This window comes from Pseudophryne corroboree, unplaced genomic scaffold (genome assembly GCF_028390025.1).
Source record: "Pseudophryne corroboree isolate aPseCor3 unplaced genomic scaffold, aPseCor3.hap2 scaffold_911, whole genome shotgun sequence".
Lineage (NCBI taxonomy): Eukaryota > Metazoa > Chordata > Amphibia > Anura > Myobatrachidae > Pseudophryne > Pseudophryne corroboree.
In genome coordinates this window covers 193145-212674 of record NW_026970491.1, presented here as the reverse complement: position 1 = coordinate 212674, position 19530 = coordinate 193145, and the positions used below count along the sequence as shown (strand labels likewise).

At 46.9% G+C, this 19530-nt stretch overlaps 17 non-coding genes across 17 annotated transcripts; 4 read left to right on the top strand and 13 right to left on the bottom strand.

Moving 5' to 3' along the window:
• Positions 1-4212: 4212 nt before the first annotated feature.
• Positions 4213-4376, bottom strand: LOC135045594 (U1 spliceosomal RNA). The gene has a single exon (XR_010238016.1). It is a non-coding gene; the product is annotated as a U1 spliceosomal RNA (small nuclear RNA).
• A 144-nt stretch (positions 4377-4520) lies between these two features.
• LOC135045624 (U5 spliceosomal RNA) lies at positions 4521-4636 on the top strand. The gene has a single exon (XR_010238040.1). It is a non-coding gene; the product is annotated as a U5 spliceosomal RNA (small nuclear RNA).
• Positions 4637-4906: 270 nt separating this feature from the next.
• On the top strand, positions 4907-5022 carry LOC135045625 (U5 spliceosomal RNA). The gene has a single exon (XR_010238041.1). It is a non-coding gene; the product is annotated as a U5 spliceosomal RNA (small nuclear RNA).
• A 286-nt stretch (positions 5023-5308) lies between these two features.
• On the top strand, positions 5309-5424 carry LOC135045610 (U5 spliceosomal RNA). Its single transcript, XR_010238026.1, has one exon. It is a non-coding gene; the product is annotated as a U5 spliceosomal RNA (small nuclear RNA).
• Positions 5425-5699: 275 nt separating this feature from the next.
• LOC135045629 (U5 spliceosomal RNA) lies at positions 5700-5815 on the top strand. The gene has a single exon (XR_010238045.1). It is a non-coding gene; the product is annotated as a U5 spliceosomal RNA (small nuclear RNA).
• Positions 5816-12443: 6628 nt separating this feature from the next.
• Positions 12444-12607, bottom strand: LOC135045655 (U1 spliceosomal RNA). Its single transcript, XR_010238070.1, has one exon. It is a non-coding gene; the product is annotated as a U1 spliceosomal RNA (small nuclear RNA).
• A 671-nt stretch (positions 12608-13278) lies between these two features.
• LOC135045601 (U1 spliceosomal RNA) lies at positions 13279-13441 on the bottom strand. Its single transcript, XR_010238020.1, has one exon. It is a non-coding gene; the product is annotated as a U1 spliceosomal RNA (small nuclear RNA).
• Positions 13442-13593: 152 nt separating this feature from the next.
• Positions 13594-13757, bottom strand: LOC135045666 (U1 spliceosomal RNA). The gene has a single exon (XR_010238081.1). It is a non-coding gene; the product is annotated as a U1 spliceosomal RNA (small nuclear RNA).
• A 671-nt stretch (positions 13758-14428) lies between these two features.
• Positions 14429-14591, bottom strand: LOC135045587 (U1 spliceosomal RNA). Its single transcript, XR_010238010.1, has one exon. It is a non-coding gene; the product is annotated as a U1 spliceosomal RNA (small nuclear RNA).
• A 152-nt stretch (positions 14592-14743) lies between these two features.
• Positions 14744-14907, bottom strand: LOC135045643 (U1 spliceosomal RNA). Its single transcript, XR_010238058.1, has one exon. It is a non-coding gene; the product is annotated as a U1 spliceosomal RNA (small nuclear RNA).
• A 674-nt stretch (positions 14908-15581) lies between these two features.
• On the bottom strand, positions 15582-15744 carry LOC135045582 (U1 spliceosomal RNA). Its single transcript, XR_010238005.1, has one exon. It is a non-coding gene; the product is annotated as a U1 spliceosomal RNA (small nuclear RNA).
• Positions 15745-15896: 152 nt separating this feature from the next.
• Positions 15897-16060, bottom strand: LOC135045658 (U1 spliceosomal RNA). The gene has a single exon (XR_010238073.1). It is a non-coding gene; the product is annotated as a U1 spliceosomal RNA (small nuclear RNA).
• A 674-nt stretch (positions 16061-16734) lies between these two features.
• On the bottom strand, positions 16735-16897 carry LOC135045674 (U1 spliceosomal RNA). The gene has a single exon (XR_010238089.1). It is a non-coding gene; the product is annotated as a U1 spliceosomal RNA (small nuclear RNA).
• Positions 16898-17046: 149 nt separating this feature from the next.
• On the bottom strand, positions 17047-17211 carry LOC135045581 (U1 spliceosomal RNA). Its single transcript, XR_010238004.1, has one exon. It is a non-coding gene; the product is annotated as a U1 spliceosomal RNA (small nuclear RNA).
• Positions 17212-17881: 670 nt separating this feature from the next.
• LOC135045671 (U1 spliceosomal RNA) lies at positions 17882-18044 on the bottom strand. Its single transcript, XR_010238086.1, has one exon. It is a non-coding gene; the product is annotated as a U1 spliceosomal RNA (small nuclear RNA).
• A 152-nt stretch (positions 18045-18196) lies between these two features.
• LOC135045665 (U1 spliceosomal RNA) lies at positions 18197-18360 on the bottom strand. Its single transcript, XR_010238080.1, has one exon. It is a non-coding gene; the product is annotated as a U1 spliceosomal RNA (small nuclear RNA).
• Positions 18361-19332: 972 nt separating this feature from the next.
• Positions 19333-19496, bottom strand: LOC135045647 (U1 spliceosomal RNA). Its single transcript, XR_010238062.1, has one exon. It is a non-coding gene; the product is annotated as a U1 spliceosomal RNA (small nuclear RNA).
• Between the last annotated feature and the right edge of the window lie 34 nt (positions 19497-19530).

Sequence of the window (19530 nt, the reverse complement as noted above, 5' to 3'; positions counted from 1 at the left end):
ATAGAGCAGAATTGAGGACACGTCAACAATTTCTGCCGAAGGTGGCTCATCTTTCCACATGGTGCCTTTGGCCACTGACACCTTCGTTGAGTCAAAGTCTCTGGCTGTGGTCAGAACTTTGAAAATTTATGTCACCAGAACGGTTCAGATTAGGAAAACAGAGGCTCTGTTTGTCCTGTATGCTCCCAACAGGATTGGGTGGCCTGCTTCCATGTAGACCATTATGCGCTGGATCTGTGGTAAGATTCAGCATGCTCATTCCATGGCAGGATTGCTGTTACTGAATTAGGTGAAGACCCATTCTACTAGAAAGGTGGGTTCATCCTGGGCAGCTGGTCGGGGAGTCTCGGCATTGCAACTTTGCCGAGCAGCTATTTAGTAAACACTTTTGCTAAGTTTTACAAGTTTGATACCTTGGCCGATGATAACTTCAAGTTGGGTCATTCGGTGCTGCAGAGTCGTACGCACTCTTCCACCCGTTCAAGAGCTTTGGTATAACCCCATGGTTCTTAATGTGACCCCAGCATCCTCTAGGTCGTATGAGAAAATAGGATTTTAATACCTACCGGTAAATCCTTTTCTCTTAGTCTGTAGAGGATGCTGGGCACCCGTCCCAGTCCATACTGTGTCTGCAGTTATTACTTGTGGTTATACACATGTTGTGTTATGGTTCTGGTCAGCTTTTTGCTGCAATTGTTCATGCCGTTGGCTTGTGTTCTGTTGAATGCCACGTTCTGCGGCATGCTTAAGGTGTGAGCTGGTAAGATGCTCACCTTAGTTTAACAATAAATCCTTTCCTCGAAATGTCCGTCTCCATGGGCACAGTTCCTATAACTGGAGTCTGGAGGAGGGGCATAGAGGGAGGAGCCAGTTCACACCCTTTGATAGTCTTAAAGTGCCCATGTCTCTTGCGGATCCCGTCTATACCCCATGGTTCTTAATGTGACCCCAGCATCCTCTACGGACTAAGAGAAAAGGATGCCCTTGCGCACTATCCTGACTTCTCCTCCCGTCTGCTTACTTTGTGCCTTCCAACGCACAATGCAAACTACAGGTGGTGCTGCAGGGCCCACACCCTTTTACTTGCCTTACAGAACAGCTCTGGAGCTGTTACAGTGCCCAGCTGCTGCAAGAAATCAGCTTGAATGCTTCAGGGGATGGGGCATGGCCAACATGAGCCCCACACCAAAGGAGGGTGGGGGTGTTTAATGAGAACTAGGGGTCATCCAAGCACTGCAAAAGGCCGCCATGCCCTGCACGCCCCTTTTCTCTTTTCATATGCAGATGAGGGTTCCAGCCAACTTTGGCCCACTGCTTGAATAACATCACTGTATGCAAATCCGTCTGCTGCAGACCTTCCCCCAGGAAGGCTTGTACTAGATGTTGCATATGGTTTGATATTTGATGGTGCTTCAGTATTAGGCAGCCTTCCGCCCTCCCATGTTCATCTGAAAAGATGTGGTCTCCCTGCAGTTGTTGTCCCCAGACGAGAGTTCCCTTGTGCTTCCTCAGTTGAATCTCCTTAACTTGACGGGGGAGGGGCTGCCCGAGCAGCCACCCTCCCCAGCCCTATCCCAACTCATACTTATTTTGCATATGAGATCTCTTGATCATGAAGATTGTTATCACAGGGTGAGGTTCATCCATTATATTTTAAAATAGGAAGGTACAAATTACATATTTGAATTGCATTTATGTGCTGGATTCAAATGTCCCCCCCCCCCCTTCCTTTCTCAATTGTGCCCGTCAGCAGCTATTCTAAGGTTGCTGCCAATGGGTGTGACACATTAATTTCTTCTGTGGGGTACACTGGACTCCACAAGGATTCACATTGGGGTGTAGAGTAGGATCTTGATCTGAGGCACCAACCGGCTCAAAGCTTTTGACTGTTCCCAAGATGCTCAGTGCATTCTCCTCTATAACCCCGCTTCCATGAACAGGGAGCTCAGTTTGTAGTTGGTGCCTTCAGTAGCAGGCCACTTAACAGGGGCCTGCCTCAGGCAGCCTATTCTTAGCTATAAATTTTGACAAGAAAAGAAGAACTTGTTTTATGAGAATCTACAAGGGCTGCAGCAGGCTAGGTCTAATAGACATCTTTACTGCAGCTTCATCACTCCCAGCGGCGCTGTATACTCCCGTGCCCTGGTTGCTGGGTCACTGCAGCGGAGGGTCCGGTTTCATCCTAAGGTCAGTCACACACACACCACCCTTCCGGATCACGAGGCCGCTGATGAAGGGGAGCGTGGCCGTAGGGGGTGGACCGTGTGCGCACTGGCGTGGACACTGATTACTGGGCAGCCGCTCCACTAGCCACCAGGTACAGTTAAGGAGCACAGGTCTGGGGGTTTTTCTCCTATATTAACCCAATTTTGTACTGCCCGCAGCGCATTGTGATAGGTAATAGGGCCTGATTCAGGTTGGATTGCAATCACAATAAGCGATCCAACTGCAAAAATTGCTAAGAGCATACGCATGTGCCTGCATTTTCTGCGGCACCCCGCAGAGAATGCGATCGCCTCTGCCTGTCAATCGGGGCGGGGGGGGGATAGGTGGGTCAGCAACACTCCATTTCCAAGTCAGGGATGGAGCGGTGCGGGGGCAAGGCTTCAAAATGGGGTCTGCAACGGAGGAGACACAGGGGGCGTGGTCACAGCGGCTGTATGACATCACATTCAGCCGCTGTGATCACAAAAATGGTGGCGGCTTCCTGCGCGCACATACAGTCTGCACCAGCAGGAGGCTACACCATTTTTTATGATCACGCTGAACTGCAGTGCGACTGCAATTACAGCATGGTCAAGAAGGGAGGCGTCATGCTGGGTGGCCATGCCCTTTCACTGTGCAGGAGCCAGCACTGCTCACAAACTAGTCCCCGGGTGCAGCCCCCAACCCCCGGGACACCCGGAGCAACAAAATGTAGATTCAGGCCACCAGGCCACGCCCCTACCTATGAAACCATGCCTCCTTTTTACCATTGCGCTGCTTATCTGCGCGCACTGCATTACAATCTCCCTCGCCACCTCTCTGGGTGTCACCAGTGATAGTGACACCTCTGCCATGCTTGTAGCAGCTGGTCCTAAGATCTACGCCTCAAGCCCTGAGTGTTTGCCCTTGTGACTTGTTGATCATCATAGCGAAGCAGATGCTTACAGAAAACTGCAGGGGCTTAGATTGAAAATAAAAAAATTGATGGGTATAAGGTAGAGAGGAGCGGGTTCGGTTCTCCGAGAACCGAATTCCCCACGAACTCCACGTTGTTTACACTGGTCCGAGGCAGGCTCGGTTGTTCCCGCCTGACTCGGAAAACCTGAACAAGGGAAAATGTCATCATCCCGCTGTCGGATTCTCGCGAGATTCGGATTCCATATAAAGAGCTGCTTGTTGCCGCCATTTTTACTCGTGCTTTGAAGAGAGAGCGGAATGGACGTGGCTATGTTCTCTCAGTGGAAATCTCAATATCAGTGCTCAGTATCAGTGGTTACTTATTGCTGCTCAGTAATACTAGTAGTGTGTCTCTCCTGCTCAGTGTCAGTTCTCAGTAGTATCCTCATCAGTGCTCAGTATCACTGCTCATTGTCTTGTGCTGCATTGTGGTGCTCAGCATACTACAGTACATTACTAATAGTCCAGTGCTGCATCTTGCTGCTCAGTGTCAGTTCTAGTATCCTCATCAGTGCTCACTATCACTGTTCATTGCATTTTGGTTTTCTGTATACTACAGTAACATAGTAATATAGTAACATATAGTAACATAGTTTTTGAGGTTGAATAGAGGCAAATTGCCCATCGTGTTCAACCTGTTTTAAGTTGTGATGATTCTACATACTTGCTGAATAATGTTTTATGACTAGTTAGCTACTATAACTCATGTTACCCCCGGATTAACCATGTTGATATTTTAAGTATTATAACCTTAGATAGCTTTTTCATTCAGAAATGTATCCATTCCTTTTTTAAATCCAATTACAGAGTCCGCCATTACCACCTTCCCTGGCAGGGAATTCCACATCCTGATTGCCCTAACAGTGAAGATCATAGTATCTCACCTGGCAGGTAAGTAGGAGTTGGGCTAGAGCTGTGGAGGATTGCTGCTCGGGCACCCCCTGTCAAGTGAAGGAGATCCAACTGAGGCAGCACAAGGGAACTCTCGAAAGAAGAACAAGGCTAGAGGAAGATCTGAGACAAAGAAATCTGACTTTTACCAGAGCTGACCAGAGGAAAGCACAAACACAGTCCCCCACTACCACAAATAATGCAGTCGAGTTTCCCACATTTGGGGAAATCACAGGGGTCAGCATACCCAGAATGCAATGAATGAACCTCACCCTGGGAGAACAATCTTCATGACCATGGTATCTCCTATGCAAAATAAGTATGATTTGGGATAGGGCTGGGGAGGGCCGCTGCTCAGGCACATCTCTGTCAAGTAAAGGAGATTCAACTGAGGCAGCACAAGGGAACTCTCATCTGGGGACAACAACTGCAGGGAGAACACATATTTTCAGATGAAAATCTTGGTCATGCTCTGGTTTCTCTTCAGAACGAACAAATCTTTCGCCTTTTACTAAAGATTTCCGTGGAGAGGAGCAAAACTGAGTTTTACCTCAATTTTTGCATGCCCCATCTTTTTGGATTTTCTTTTATCGGTTTAAAGATAGAATGAGTGTGCTTTAATGAAAGCTCATTTGCATAGAAATTACAGTAAATGTTTGTTTCTTTTCAAACAGAACTTTCTTGACCATGCTACTTGCTTGAAAGATCTGGGAGCACATGGAATACAGTACAAACCATGCTTATAGCAAGGAGAAGCCAGGTGAGAAATCTGCTTTCTTTCAAATTGGGCGCTCACTTTGATCTGAATGAGGACTGCTGGCATGGCACTCAGGCGACAGGTGGAATCTTGGTCATGCTCTGGTTTCTCTTCAGAATGAACAAATCTTTCGCCTTTTATTAAAGATTTCCGTGGAGAGGAGCAAAACTGAGTTTTATCTCAATTTTTGCATGCCCCATATTATTGGGGTTTCTTTTATCAGTTTAAAGACAGAACGAGTGTGCTTTCTTGTTGGCTTTAATGTAAGTTTATTTGTATAACAATGATAGTAAATGTCTGTTTCTTTTCAAACAGAACTTTCTTGACCATGCTACTTGCTTGAAAGATCTGGGAGCACATGGAAAAGAGTACAAACCATGCTTATAGCAAGGGGAAGCCTGGTGAGAAATCTGCTTTCTTTCTTTCAAATTGGGTGCTCACTTTGAGCTGAATGAGGACTGCTGGCATGGCACTCAGGCGACAGGTGGAATCTTGGTCATGCTCTGGTTTCTCTTCAGAACGAACAAATCTTTCGCCTTTTACTAAAGATTTCCGTGGAGAGGAGCAAAACTGAGTTTTATCTCAAATTTTGCATGCCCCATCTTATTGGGGTTTTATTTTATCTGTTTAAAGATAGAACGAGTGTGCTTTAATGTAAGCTCATTTGCATAGAAATGACAGTAAATGTTTGTTTCTTTTCAAACAGAACTTTCTTGACTATACTAATTGCTTGAAAGATCTGGGAACACATGGAAAAGAGTACAAACCATGTTTATAGCTAGGGGAAGCCTGGTGAGAAATCTGCTTTCTTTCTTTCAAATTGGGTGCTCACTTTGAGCTCAATGAGAACTGCTGGCATGGCACTCAGGCGACAGGTGGAATCTTGGTCATGCTCTGGTTTCTCTTCAGAACTAACAAATATTTCGCCTTTTATTAAAGATTTCCGTGGAGAGGAGCAAAACTGAGTTTTATCTCAATTTTTGTATGCCCCATATTATTGGGGTTTCTTTTATCAGTTTAAAGACAGAACGAGTGTGCTTTCTTGTTAGCTTTAATGTAAGTTGCCATAGATGCAGTGAAACACATGTGTAGGGCACGGCGTGTCCGCGTGTATTTGACTCATGTGAAATGTTATAAAACAAAAATATATGATTATGATGTTAGCTGTTAGTCTCCACTAATAGGGAATAGAAGCTGAGCTATAAGAAAGGAATACACTAGATATGATGTCACTTAGCAATTACAATGTCTAAAGTGCATACAGATAGCTACTAATAACTCTTGATAAGAAAGTATATCAGTGTGGGTATATTTATATGATGGGATATTGGGACTAGTGAATATATATCACTCCTGCTGTCCAGATTGGCAATAACCAGACAATTATGATAAGAGTAGAGATGTCACATGGGCTGCTATAGATATTAATTTAATGCTGTATGTGTCATTTGTTACAAATGGATACATTTTCTATGAGTCAGCCTAGCAGCTGCATGTTCTAACAGAACACTATCCTCACACAGAATCTGCTAACCTTGAGATAACTAAATGACAGTGTGTAACAGTCTCTTTACTATAAGACTGTTACAAAGTAATATATATATTTGAAGTCAGTCTAGCAGCTGTGTGTTCCAGCAGTTTATAAGACAAAGAAAATCTCCTATTGTGGAATCTAGACACATGGGACTGCTGGCCTGTGTCATACTATTTCTATGTAATACCAGTAACATGTATATAACTGTTACATAATTGTTACAAATGGATAAATCTTTGAGTCAGCCTAGCAGCTGCATGTCCTAACAGGACACCATAAATCCTTTACAGTGTAACAAATTGATTGGTAACACTTAAAGGCTGGAGAGCAGTTATATGCCTTACTAGCATACTCAATATACCACATTATTACACCAGTTACCACGATTATTGACAGCGCATTTGATATATTATATTACCCTCACACTGAGTCTGTTTACCTTTAGATAACTAAGTGACCGAATATGTAACAGTTTCTCTATCATAAGACTGTTACAAAGTGAGATAGATATATTTGGAAGTCAGTCAAACAGCTGTGTGTTTCAGCGGTTTATAAGAAAATTCCTCATTGTGGAATCTGGACCACTAAGGGTTATTATATATATAGCACATGGAATTGCCACATCTCCCTATATGATAATTTCATTACACTGTAACATAATAAGAATTAACTCTTTAACAGTGTAAATAGAGAGTAATGAATCTCTGACACATGGAATATATTATTTCTTAGATGAATTGGATAAACCATTATGACAGACACTTTGCTTCTTAATAAGAATTGAGGTGGCTATACCTCTAAGGAAAGCATTATTGCCTACGCCTAGATCAGATTAAATAAGATCTGGCTGAATATATGAAGGAAGGTTGCTATTTATATGAGAATTGGAATTGCTATATTCCTTAAGGCAACCCCACCGATTGATATATGTTGTCAATTAAGTATATCTGAACGGCTATATCTGGACCAGATTTAATAAGATCTGGCTGATTATATGAAGGAGGGCTGCTATTTATATTGGAATTGCCATATTCCTTAAGGCAACCGCACCTGTTGGTATATCTCGCCAATTAACTATATCTAAACAGCTAAATTAAAGCTATTCATCATTTTTTTAGTTTGGATATTAATAAATATGATCTTTCCATGATCCATAGAGATTTCCCTATCAAGTGATTCCTTATCCGATATAGAAAGCTATCCCCCTGTGGTATTGAATTTAGGAATATAGTCTTAGGGGACACAGAGAAATAAGTGATCCCCATCTACCTAAGCACCCCACAAATTGGAGGTTAGCTTACCGGTTATACTCAATCACCCCCACAAATTCGCCAATGGGGATGGCTTCCCGGGAGGTAACCCCTATTGAGTGAAGGGAGTATATAGGATACGACCCAGTGGTACCTGACGACATAGATACTAACAGCTATTTAATAACATTACGCTAGAAAGTGATTATTAGCAACATATATATCTATATAAACAACCCCGCCAGGGTTGTGCCTTCAAAAATAATCACACACGGACACGCTTTTTAAACCTTTTTTTCACATCTCTTTATTCTTCTTATGCACATGTATGTTAGTTCTGTGATTTTAACATTTATGTTTCACTGCAGTTTGGGATAATAATATTAATATTTATCCAATTTTAATACATACTTAATAAAGGTTATATTTTATGATTCATTCATTCTGTCCAGTGCGTCAACAGTGCAGATTTCTTCTTGTTTTTTCTCCCAAATTCTATAACAATGACAGTAAATGTTGTTTCTTTTCAAACAGAACTTTCTTGACCATGCTACTTGCTTGAAAGATCTGGGAGCACATGGAAAACAGTACAAACCATGCAGTATCACAAGAGCCTTTATTTGATCTTTCATGAAGATAGAGCAGAATTGAGGACACGTCAACAATTTCTGCCGAAGGTGGTTCATCTTTCCACATGGTGCCTTTGGCCACTGACACCTTCGTTGAGTCAAAGTCTCTGGCTGTGGTCAGAACTTTGAAAATTTATGTCACCAGAACGGTTCAGATTAGGAAAACAGAGGCTCTGTTTGTCCTGTATGCTCCCAACAGGATTGGGTGTCCTGCTTCCATGTAGACCATTATGCGCTGGATCTGTGGTAAGATTCAGCATGCTCATTCCATGGCAGGATTGCCATTACTGAATTAGGTGAAGACCCATTCTACTAGAAAGGTGGGTTCATCCTGGGCAGCTGGTCGGGGAGTCTCGGCATTGCAACTTTGCCGAGCAGCTATTTAGTAAACACTTTTGCTAAGTTTTACAAGTTTGATACCTTGGCTGATGATAACCTCAAGTTGGGTCATTCGGTGCTGCAGAGTCGTACGCACTCTCCCACCCGTTCAAGAGCTTTGGTATAACCCCATGGTTCTTAATGTGACCCCAGCATCCTCTAGGTCGTATGAGAAAATAGGATTTTAATACCTACTGGTAAATCCTTTTCTCTTAGTCCGTAGAGGATGCTGGGCACCCGTCCCAGTCCATACTGTGTCTGCAGTTATTACTTGTGGTTATACACATGTTATGTTATGGTTCTGGTCAGCTTTTTGCTGCAATTGTTCATGCCGTTGGCTTGTGTTCTGTTGAATGCCACGTTCTGCGGCATGCTTAAGGTGTGAGCTGGTAAGATGCTCACCTTAGTTTAACAATAAATCCTTTCCTCGAAATGTCCGTCTCCCTGGGCACAGTTCCTATAACTGGAGTCTGGAGGAGGGGCATAGAGGGAGGAGCCAGTTCACACCCTTTGAAAGTCTTAAAGTGCCCATGTCTCTTGCGGATCCCGTCTATACCCCATGGTTCTTAATGTGACCCCAGCATCCTCTACGGACTAAGAGAAAAGGATGCCCTTGCGCACTATCCTGACTTCTCCTCCCGTCTGCTTACTTTGTGCCTTCCAACGCACAATGCGAACTACAGGTGGTGCTGCAGGGCCCACACCCTTTTACTTGCCTTACAGAACAGCTCTGGAGCTGTTACAGTGCCCAGCTGCTGCAAGAAATCAGCTTGAATGCTTCAGGGGATGGGGCATGGCCAACATGAGCCCCACACCAAAGGAGGGTGGGGGGTGTTTAATGCGAACTAGGGGTCATCCAAGCACCGCAAAAGGCCGCCATGCCCTGCATGCCCCTTTTCTCTTTTCATATGCAGATGAGGGTTCCAGCCAACTTTGGCCCACATCTTGGATGACATCACCGTATGCAAATCCGTCTTCTGCAGACCTTCCCCCAGGAATGCTTGTACTAGTTGTTGCATATGGTTTGATATTTGATGGTGCTTCAATATTAGGCAGCCTTCCACCCTCCCATGTTCATCTGAACAGATGTGGTCTCCCTGCAGTTGGTGTCCCCAGACGAGAGTTCCCTTGTGCGTCCTCAGTTGAATCTCCTTAACTTGACGGGGGAGGGGCTGCCCGAGCAGCCACCCTCCCCAGCCCTATCCCAACTCATACTTATTTTGCATATGAGATCTCTTGATCATGAAGATTGTTCTCACAGGGTGAGGTTCATCCATTATATTTTAAAATAGGAAGGTACAAATTACATATTTGAATTGCATCTATGTGCTGGATTCAAATGTCCCCCCCCCCCCTTCCTTTCTCAATTGTGCCCGTCAGCAGCTATTCTAAGGTTGCTGCCAATGGGTGTGACACATTAATTTCTTCTGTGGGGTACACTGGACTCCACAAGGATTCACATTGGGGTGTAGAGTAGGATCTTGATCTGAGGCACCAACCGGCTCAAAGCTTTTGACTGTTCCCAAGATGCTCAGCGCATCCTCCTCTATAACCTCGCTTCCATGAACAGGGAGCTCAGTTTGTAGTTGGTGCCTTCAGTAGCAGGCCACTTAACAGGGGCCTGCCTCAGGCAGCCTATTCTTAGCTATTAATTTTGACAAGAAAAGAAGAACTTGTTTTATGAGAATCTACAAGGGCTGCAGCAGGCTAGGTCTAATAGACATCTTTACTGCAGCTTCATCACTCCCAGCGGCGCTGTATACTCCCGTGCCCTGGTTGCTGGGTCACTGCAGCGGAGGCTCCAGTTTCTTCCTAAGGTCAGTCACACACACACCGCCCTTCCGGATCACGAGGCCGCTGATGAAGGGGAGCGTGGCCGTAGGGGGTGGACCGTGTGCGCACTGGCGTGGACACTGATTACTGGGCAGCCGCTCCACTAGCCACCAGGTACAGTTAAGGAGCACAGGTCTGGGAGTTTTACTCCTATATTAACCCAATTTTGTACTGCCCGCAGCGCATTGTGATAGGTAATAGGGCCTGATTCAGGTTGGAATGCAATCACAATAAGCGATCCAACTGCAAAATTTGCTAACAGCATACGCATGTGCCTGCATTTTCTGCGGCACCCCGCAGAGAATGCGATCGCCTCTGCCTGTCAATCGGGGCGGGGGGGGGAGAGGGGGGTCAGCAACACTCCATTTCCAAGTCAGGGATGGAGCGGTGCGGGGGCAAGGCTTCAAAATGGGGTCTGCAACGGAGGAGACACAGGGGGCGTGGTCACAGCGGCTGTATGACATCACATTCAGCCGCTGTGATCACAAAAATGGTGGCGGCTTCCTGCGCGCACATACAGTCTGCACCAGCAGGAGGCTACACCATTTTTTATGATCACGCTGAACTGCAGTGCGACTGCAATTACAGCATGGTCAAGAATGGAGGCGTCATGCTGGGTGGCCATGCCCTGTCACTGTGCAGGAGCCAGCACCGCACACACACTAGTCCCCGGGTGCAGCCCCCAACCCCCGGGACACCCGGAGCAACAAAATGTAGATTCAGGCCACCAGGCCACGCCCCTACCTATGAAACCATGCCTCCTTTTTACCATTGCACTGCTTATCTGCGCGCCCTGCATTACAATCTCCCTCGCCACCTCTCTGGGTGTCACCAGTGATAGTGACACCTCTGCCATGCTTGTAGCAGCTGGTCCTAAGATCTACGCCTCAAGCCCTGAGTGTTTGCCCTTGTGACTTGTTGATCATCATAGCGAAGCAGATGCTTACAGAAAACTGCAGGGGCTTAGATTGAAAATAAAAAAATTGATGGGTATAAGGTAGAGAGGAGCGGGTTCGGTTCTCCGAGAACCGAATTCCCGACGAACTCCACGTGGTTTACACTGGTCCGAGGCAGGCTCGGTTGTTCCCGCCTGACTCGGAAAACCTGAACAAGGGAAAATGTCATCATCCCGCTGTCGGATTCTCGCGAGATTCGGATTCCATATAAAGAGCTGCGCGTTGCCGCCATTTTTACTCGTGCATTGAAGAGAGAGCGGAGAGGACGTGGCTATGTTCTCTCAGTGGAAATCTCAATATCAGTGCTCAGTATCAGTGGTTACTTATTGCTGCTCAGTAATACTAGTAGTGTGTCTCTCCTGCTCAGTGTCAGTTCTCAGTAGTATCCTCATCAGTGCTCAGTATCACTGCTCATTGTCTTGTGCTGCATTGTGGTGCTCAGCATACTACAGTACATTACTAATAGTCCAGTGCTGCATCTTGCTGCTCAGTGTCAGTTCTAGTATCCTCATCAGTGCTCACTATCACTGCTCATTACATTGTGGTGTTCTGTATACTACAGTAACATAGTAATAAAGTAACATATAGTAACATAGTTTTTGAGGTTGAATAGAGGCAAATTGCCCATCGTGTTCAACCTGTTTTAAGTTGTGATGATTCTACATACTTGCTGAATAATGTTTTATGACTAGTTAGCTACTATAACTCATGTTACCCCCGGATTAACCATGTTGATATTTTAAGTATTATAACCTTGGATAGCTTTTTCATTCAGAAATGTATCCATTCCTTTTTTAAATCCAATTACAGAGTCCGCCATTACCACCTTCCCAGGCAGGGAATTCCACATCCTGATTGCCCTAACAGTGAAGATCATAGTATCTCACCTGGCAGGTAAGTAGGAGTTGGGCTAGAGCTGTGGAGGATTGCTGCTCGGGCACCCCCTGTCAAGTGAAGGAGATCCAACTGAGGCAGCACAAGGGAACTCTCGAAAGAAGAACAAGGCTAGAGGAAGATCTGAGACAAAGAAATCTGACTTTTACCAGAGCTGACCAGAGGAAAGCACAAACGCAGTCCCCCACTACCACAAATAATGCAGTCGAGTTTCCCACATTTGGGGAAATCACAGGGGTCAGCATACCCAGAGTGCAATGAATGAACCTCACCCTGGGAGAACAATCTTCATGACCATGGTATCTCCTATGCAAAATAAGTATGATTTGGGATAGGGCTGGGGAGGGCCGCTGCTCAGGCACATCTCTGTCAAGTAAAGGAGATTCAACTGAGGCAACACAAGGGAACTCTCATCTGGGGACAACAACTGCAGGGAGAACACATATTTTCAGATGAACATGGGAGGGCAGAAGGCTGCCTAATACTGAAGCACCCCCAAACAACAAATCAAATGCAACAAGTAGTGCAAGCATTCCTGGGGGAAGGCCTGCAGCAGATGGATTTGCATATGGTGATGTCATCCAAGCAGTGGGTCAAAGTTGGCTTCAACCCTCGTCTGCATATGAAAATAAAAAAGGGGTGTGCAGGGCATGGCGGCCTTTTGCGGCGCTTGGATGACCCCTAGTTCGCATTAAACACCTCCACCTTCCTTCGGTGTGGGGCTCATGTTGGCTATGCCCCAGCCCCTGAAGCATTCAAGCTGATTTCTTGCAGCAGCTGGGCACTGTAACAGCTCCAGAGCTGCTCTGTAAAGCAAGTAAAAGGGTGTGGGCCCTGCAGCACTACCTGTAGTTTGCATTGTGCGTTGGAAGGCACAAAGTAAGCAGACGGGAGAAGTCAGGATAGTGCACAAGGGCATAGAAGGGAGCGGCTCAAGAAAAGAGAAGTGGAAACAGACAGCAAACTAGGCTGGAGAGAGACCTGAGACAAAGAGATCTGAATTATACGAGAGCCGACCAGAGGAAACACAAATTATGTAATCAAGTGTCCCACATTTGGGGAAATCGTAGGAGCAGCACACCCAGAGTGCATTGGGTGAGCCTTGCCCTGGGAGAAGCACCTTCCTGATCATAGTATCTCACCTGGCAGGTAAGTAGGAGTTGGGCTAGAGCTGGGGAGGGTCGCTGTTCGGGCACCCCCCTGTCAAGTGAAGGAGATCCAACTGAGGCAGCACAAGGAAACTCTCGAAAAAAGAACAAGGCTAGAGGAAGATCTGAGACAAAGAAATCTGACTTTTACCAGAGCTGACCAGAGGAAAGCACAAACACAGTCCCCCACTACCACAAATAATGCAGTCGAGTTTCCCACATTTGGGGAAATCACAGGGGTCAGCATACCCAGAATGCAATGAATGAACTTCACCCTGGGAGAACAATCTTCATGACAATTGTATCTCCTATGCAAAATAAGTATGATTTGGGATAGGGCTGGGGAGGGCCGCTGCTCAGGCACATCTCTGTCAAGTAAAGGAGATTCAACTGAGGCAGCACAAGGGAACTCTCATCTGGGGACAACAACTGCAGGGAGAACACATATTTTCAGATGAACATGGGAGAGCAGAAGGCTGCCTAATACTGAAGCACCCCCAAACAACAAACCAAATGCAACAACTAGTACAAGCATTCCTGGGAAAAGGTCTGCAGAAGACGGATTTGCATACGGTGATGTCATCCAAGCAGTGGGCCAAAGTTGGCTGGAACCCTCATCTGCATATGAAAAGAGAAAAGGGGTATGCAGGGCATGGCGGCCTTTTGCGGCGCTTGGATGACCCTTAGTTAGCATTAAACACCTCCACCCTCCGTCGGTGTGGGGCTCATGTTGGCTATGCCCCAGCCCCTGAAGCATTCAAGCTGATTTCTTGCAGCAGCTGGGCACTGTAACAGCTCCAGAGCTGCTCTGTAAGGCAAGTAAAAGGGTGTTGGCCCTGCAGCACTACCTGTAGTTTGCATTGTGCGTTGGAAGGCACAAAGTAAGCAGACAGGTGAAGTCAGGAGAGTGCACAAGGGCATAGAAGGCAGCGGCTCAAGAAAAGAGAAGTGGAAACAGACAGCAAACTAGGCTGGAGAGAGACCTGAGACAAAGAGATCTGAATTATACGAGAGCCGACCAGGGGAAACACAAATTATGCAGTCAAGTTTCCCACATTTGGGGAAATCACAGGAGCAGCACACCCAGAGTGCAATGGGTGAGCCTTGCCCTGGGAGAAGCACCTTCATGATCATAGTATCTCACCTGGCAGGTATGTAGGAGTTGGGCTAGAGCTGGGGAGGGTCGCTGCTCGGGTACCCCCCTGTCAAGTGAAGGAGATCAAACTGAGGCAGCACAATGGAACTCTCGAAAGAAGAACAAGGCTAGAGGAAGATCTGAGACAAAGAAATCTGACTTTTACCAGAGCTGACCAGAGGAAAACACAAACACAGTCCCCCACTACCACAAATAATGCAGTTGAGTTTCCCACATTTGGGGAAATCACAGGGGTCAGCATACCCAGAATGCAATGAATGAACCTCACCCTGGGAGAACAATCTTTATGACCATGGTATCTCCTATGCAAAATAAGTATGATTTGGGATAGGGCTGGGGAGGGCCGCTGCTCAGGCACATCTCTGTCAAGTAAAGGAGATTCAACTGAGGCAGCACAAGGGAACTCTCATCTGGGGACAACAACTGCAGGGAGAACACATATTTTCAGATGAACATGGGAGAGCAGAAGGCTGCCTAATACTGAAGCACCCCCAAACAACAAACCAAATGCAACAACTAGTGCAAGCATTCCTGGGGGAAGGCCTGCAGCAGATAGATTTGCATATGGTGATGTCATCCAAGCAGTGGGTCAAAGTTGGCTTCAACCCTCGTCTGCATATGAAAAGAGAAAAGGGGCGTGCAGGGCATGGTGGCCTTTTGCGGCACTTGGCTGACCCCTAGTTTGCATTAAACACCTCCACCCTCCTTCGGTGTGGGGCTCATGTTGGCTATGCCCCAGCCCCTGAAGCATTCAAGCTGATTTCTTGCAGCAGCTGGGCACTGTAACAGCTCCAGAGCTGCTCTGTAAGGCAAGTAAAAGGGTGTGGGCCCTGCAGCACTACCTGTTGTTCGCATTGTGCGTTGGAAGGCACAAAGTAAGCAGAAAGGAGGAGAAGTCAGGATAGTGCGCAAGGGCATAGAAGGGAGCGGCTCAAGAAAAGAGAAGTGGAAACAGACAGCAAACTAGGCTGGAGAGAGACCTGAGACAAAGATATCTGAATTATACGAGACCTGACCAGGGGAAACACAAATTATGCAGTCAAGTTTCCCACATTTGGGGAAATCGCAGGAGCAGCACACCCAGAGTGCAATGGGTGAGCCTTGCCCTTGGAGAAGCACCTTCATGATCATAGTATCTCACCTGGCAGGTAAGTAGGAGTTGGGCTAGAGCTGGGGAGGGTCGCTGCTCGGGCACCCCCCTGTCAAGTGAAGGAGATCCAACTGAGGCAGCACAAAGGAACTCTCGAAAGAAGAACAAGGCTAGAGGAAGATCTGAGACAAAGAAATCTGACTTTTACCAGAGCTGACCAGAGGAAAGCACAAACACAGTCCACCACTACCACAAATAATGCAGTCGAGTTTCCCACATTTGGGGAAATCACAGGGGTCAGCATACCCAGAGTGCAATGAATGAACCGCACCCTGGGAGAACAATCTTCATAACAATGGTATCTCCTATGCAAAATAAGTATGATTTGGGATATGGCTGCGGAGGGCCGCTGCTCAGGCACATCTCTGTCAAGTAAAGGAGATTCAACTGAGGCAGCACAAGGGAACTCTCATCTGGGGACAACAACTGCAGGGAGAACACATATTTTCAGATGAACATGGGAGGGCAGAAGGCTGCCTAATACTGAAGCACCCCCAAACAACAAACCAAATGCAACAACTAGTGCAAGCATTCCTGGGGGAAGGCCTGCAGCAGATAGATTTGCATATGGTGATGTCATCCAAGCAGTGGGTCAAAGTTGGCTTCAACCCTCGTCTGCATATGAAAAGAGAAAAGAGGCGTGCAGGGCATGGTGGCCTTTTGCAGCACTTGGCTGACCCCTAGTTTGCATTAAACACCTCCACCCTCCTTCGGTGTGGGGCTCATGTTGGCTATGCCCCAGCCCCTGAAGCATTCAAGCTGATTTCTTGCAGCAGCTGGGCACTGTAACAGCTCCAGAGCTGCTCTGTAAGGCAAGTAAAAGGGTGTGGGCCCTGCAGCACTACCTGTAGTTCGCATTGTGCGTTGGAAGGCACAAAGTAAGCAGAAAGGAGGAGAAGTCAGGATAGTGCGCAAGGGCATAGAAGGGAGCGGCTCAAGAAAAGAGAAGTGGAAACAGACAGCAAACTAGGCAGGAGAGAGACCTGAGACAAAGAGATCTGAATTATACGAGACCTGACCAGGGGAAACACAAATTATGCAGTCAAGTTTCCCACATTTGGGGAAATCGCAGGGGCAGCACACCCAGAGTGCAATGGGTGAGCCTTGCCCTGGGAGAAGCACCTTCATGATCATAGTATCTCACCTGGCAGGTAAGTAGGAGTTGGGCTAGAGCTGGGGAGGGTCGCTGCTCGGGCACCCCCCTGTCAAGTGAAGGAGATCCAACTGAGGCAGCACAAGGAAACTCTCGAAAGAAGAACAAGGCTAGAGGAAGATCTGAAACAAAGAAATCTGACTTTTACCAGAGATCAGAGGAAAACACAAACACAGTCCCCCACTACCAACAAATAAAGCAGTCACGTTTCCCACATTTGGGGAAATCACAGGGGTCAGCATACCCAGAATGCAATGAATGAACCTCACCCTGGGAGAGTAATCTTCATGACCATGGTATCTCCTATGCAAAATAAGTATGATTTGGGATAGGGCTGGGGAGGGCCGCTGCTCATGCACATCTCTGTCAAGTAAAGGAGATTCAACTGAGGCAGCACAAGGGAACTCTCATCTGGGGACAACAACTGCAGGGAGAACACATATTTTCAGATGAACATGGGAGGGCAGAAGGCTGCCTAATACTGAAGCACCCCCAAACAACAAACCAAATGCAACAACTAGTGCAAGCATTCCTGGGGGAAGTTCTGCAGAAGACGGATTTGCATACGGTGATGTCATCCAAGCAGTGGGTCAAAGTTGGCTTCAACCCTCATCTGCATATGAAAAGAGAAAAGGGGCGTGCAGGGCATGGCGGCCTTTTGCGGTGCTTGGATGACCCCTAGTTCGCATTAAACACCCCACCCTCCTTTGGTGTGGGGCTCATGTTGGCCATGCCCCATCCCCTGAAGCATTCAAGCTGATTTATTGCAGCAGCTGGGCACTGTAACAGCTCCAGAGCAGCTCTGAACGGCAAGTAAAAGGGTGTGGGCCCTGCAGCACTACCTGTAGTTTGCATTGTGCATTGGAAGGCACAAAGTAAGCAGACGGGAGAAGTCAGGATAGTGCGCAAGGGCATAGAAGGGAGCGGCTCAAGAAAAGAGAAGTTGAAACAGACAGCAAACTAGGCTGGAGAGAGACCTGAGACAAAGAGATCTGAATTATACGAGAGCCGACCAGGGGAAACACAAATTATGCAGTCAAGTTTCCCACATTTGGGGAAATCGCAGGAGCAGCACACCCAGAGTGCAATGGGTGAGCCTTGCCCTGGGAGAAGCACCTACATGATCATAGTATCTCACCTGCCAGGTAAGTAGAAGTTGGGCTAGAGCTGGGGAGGGTCGCTGCTCGGGTACCCCCCTGTCAAGTGAAGGAGATCCAACTGAGGCAGCACAAGGGAACTCTCGAAAGAAGAACAAGGCTAAAGGAAGATCTGAGACAAAGAAATCTGACTTTTACCAGAGCTGACCAGAGGAAAGCACAAACACAGTCCCCCACTACCACAAATAAAGCAGTCGAGTTTCCCACATTTTGGGAAATCACAGGGGTCAGCATACCCAGAATGCAATGAATGAACCTCACCGTGGGAGAACAATCTTCATGACCATGGTATCTCCTATGCAAAATAAGTATGATTTGGGATAGGGCTGGGGAGGGCCGCTGCTCAGGCACATCTCTGTCAAGTAAAAGAGATTCAACTGAGGCAGCACAAGGGAACTCTCATCTGGGGACAACAACTGCAGGGAGAACACATATTTTCAGATGAACATGGGAGGGGAGAAGGCTGCCTAATACTGAAGCACCCCCAAACAACAAACCAAATGCATCAACTAGTGCAAGCATTCCTGGGGGAAGGCCTGCAGCAGATGGATTTGCATACGGTGATGTCATCCAAGCAGTGGGTCAAAGTTGGCTTCAACCCTCGTCTGCATATGAAAAGAGAAAAGGGGCGTGCAGGGCATGGCGGCCTTTTGCGGCGCTTGGATGACCCCTAGTTCGCATTAAACACCTCCACCCTCCTTCGGTGTGGGGCTCATGTTGGCTATGCCCCAGCCCCTGAAGCATTCAAGCTGATTTCTTGCAGCAGCTGGGCACTGTAACAGCTCCAGAGCTGCTCTGTACGGCAAGTAAAAGGGTGTGGGCCCTGCAGCACTACCTGTAGTTTGCATTGTGCATTGGAAGGCACAAAGTAAGCAGACAGGAGGAGAAGTCAGGATAGTGCACAAGGGTATAAAAGGGAGGGGCTCATGAAAAAAGAAGTGGAAACAGACAGCAAACTAGGCTGGAGAGAGACCTGAGACAAAGAGATCTGAATTATACGAGAGCCGACCAGGGGAAACACAAATTATGCAGTCAAGCTTCCCACATTTGGGGAAATCAGAGTGCAATGGGTGAGCCTTGCCCTGGGAGAAGCACCTTCATGATCATAGTATCTCACCTGGCAGGTAAGTAGGAGTTGGGCTAGAGCTGGGGAGGGTCGCTGCTCGGGCACCCCCCTGTCAAGTGAAAGAGATCCAACTGAGGCAGCACAAGGAAACTCTCGAAAGAAGAACAAGGCTAGAGGAAGATCTGAGACAAATAAATCTGACTTTTACCAGAGCTGACCAGAGGAAAGCACAAACACAGTCCCCCACTACCACAAATAATGCAGTCGAGTTTCCCACATTTGGGGAAATCACAGAGGTCAGCATACCCAGAATGCAATGAATGAACCTCACCCTGGGAGAACAATCTTCATGACCATGGTATCTCCTATGCAAAATAAGTATGATTTGGGATAGGGCTGGGGAGGGCCGCTGCTCA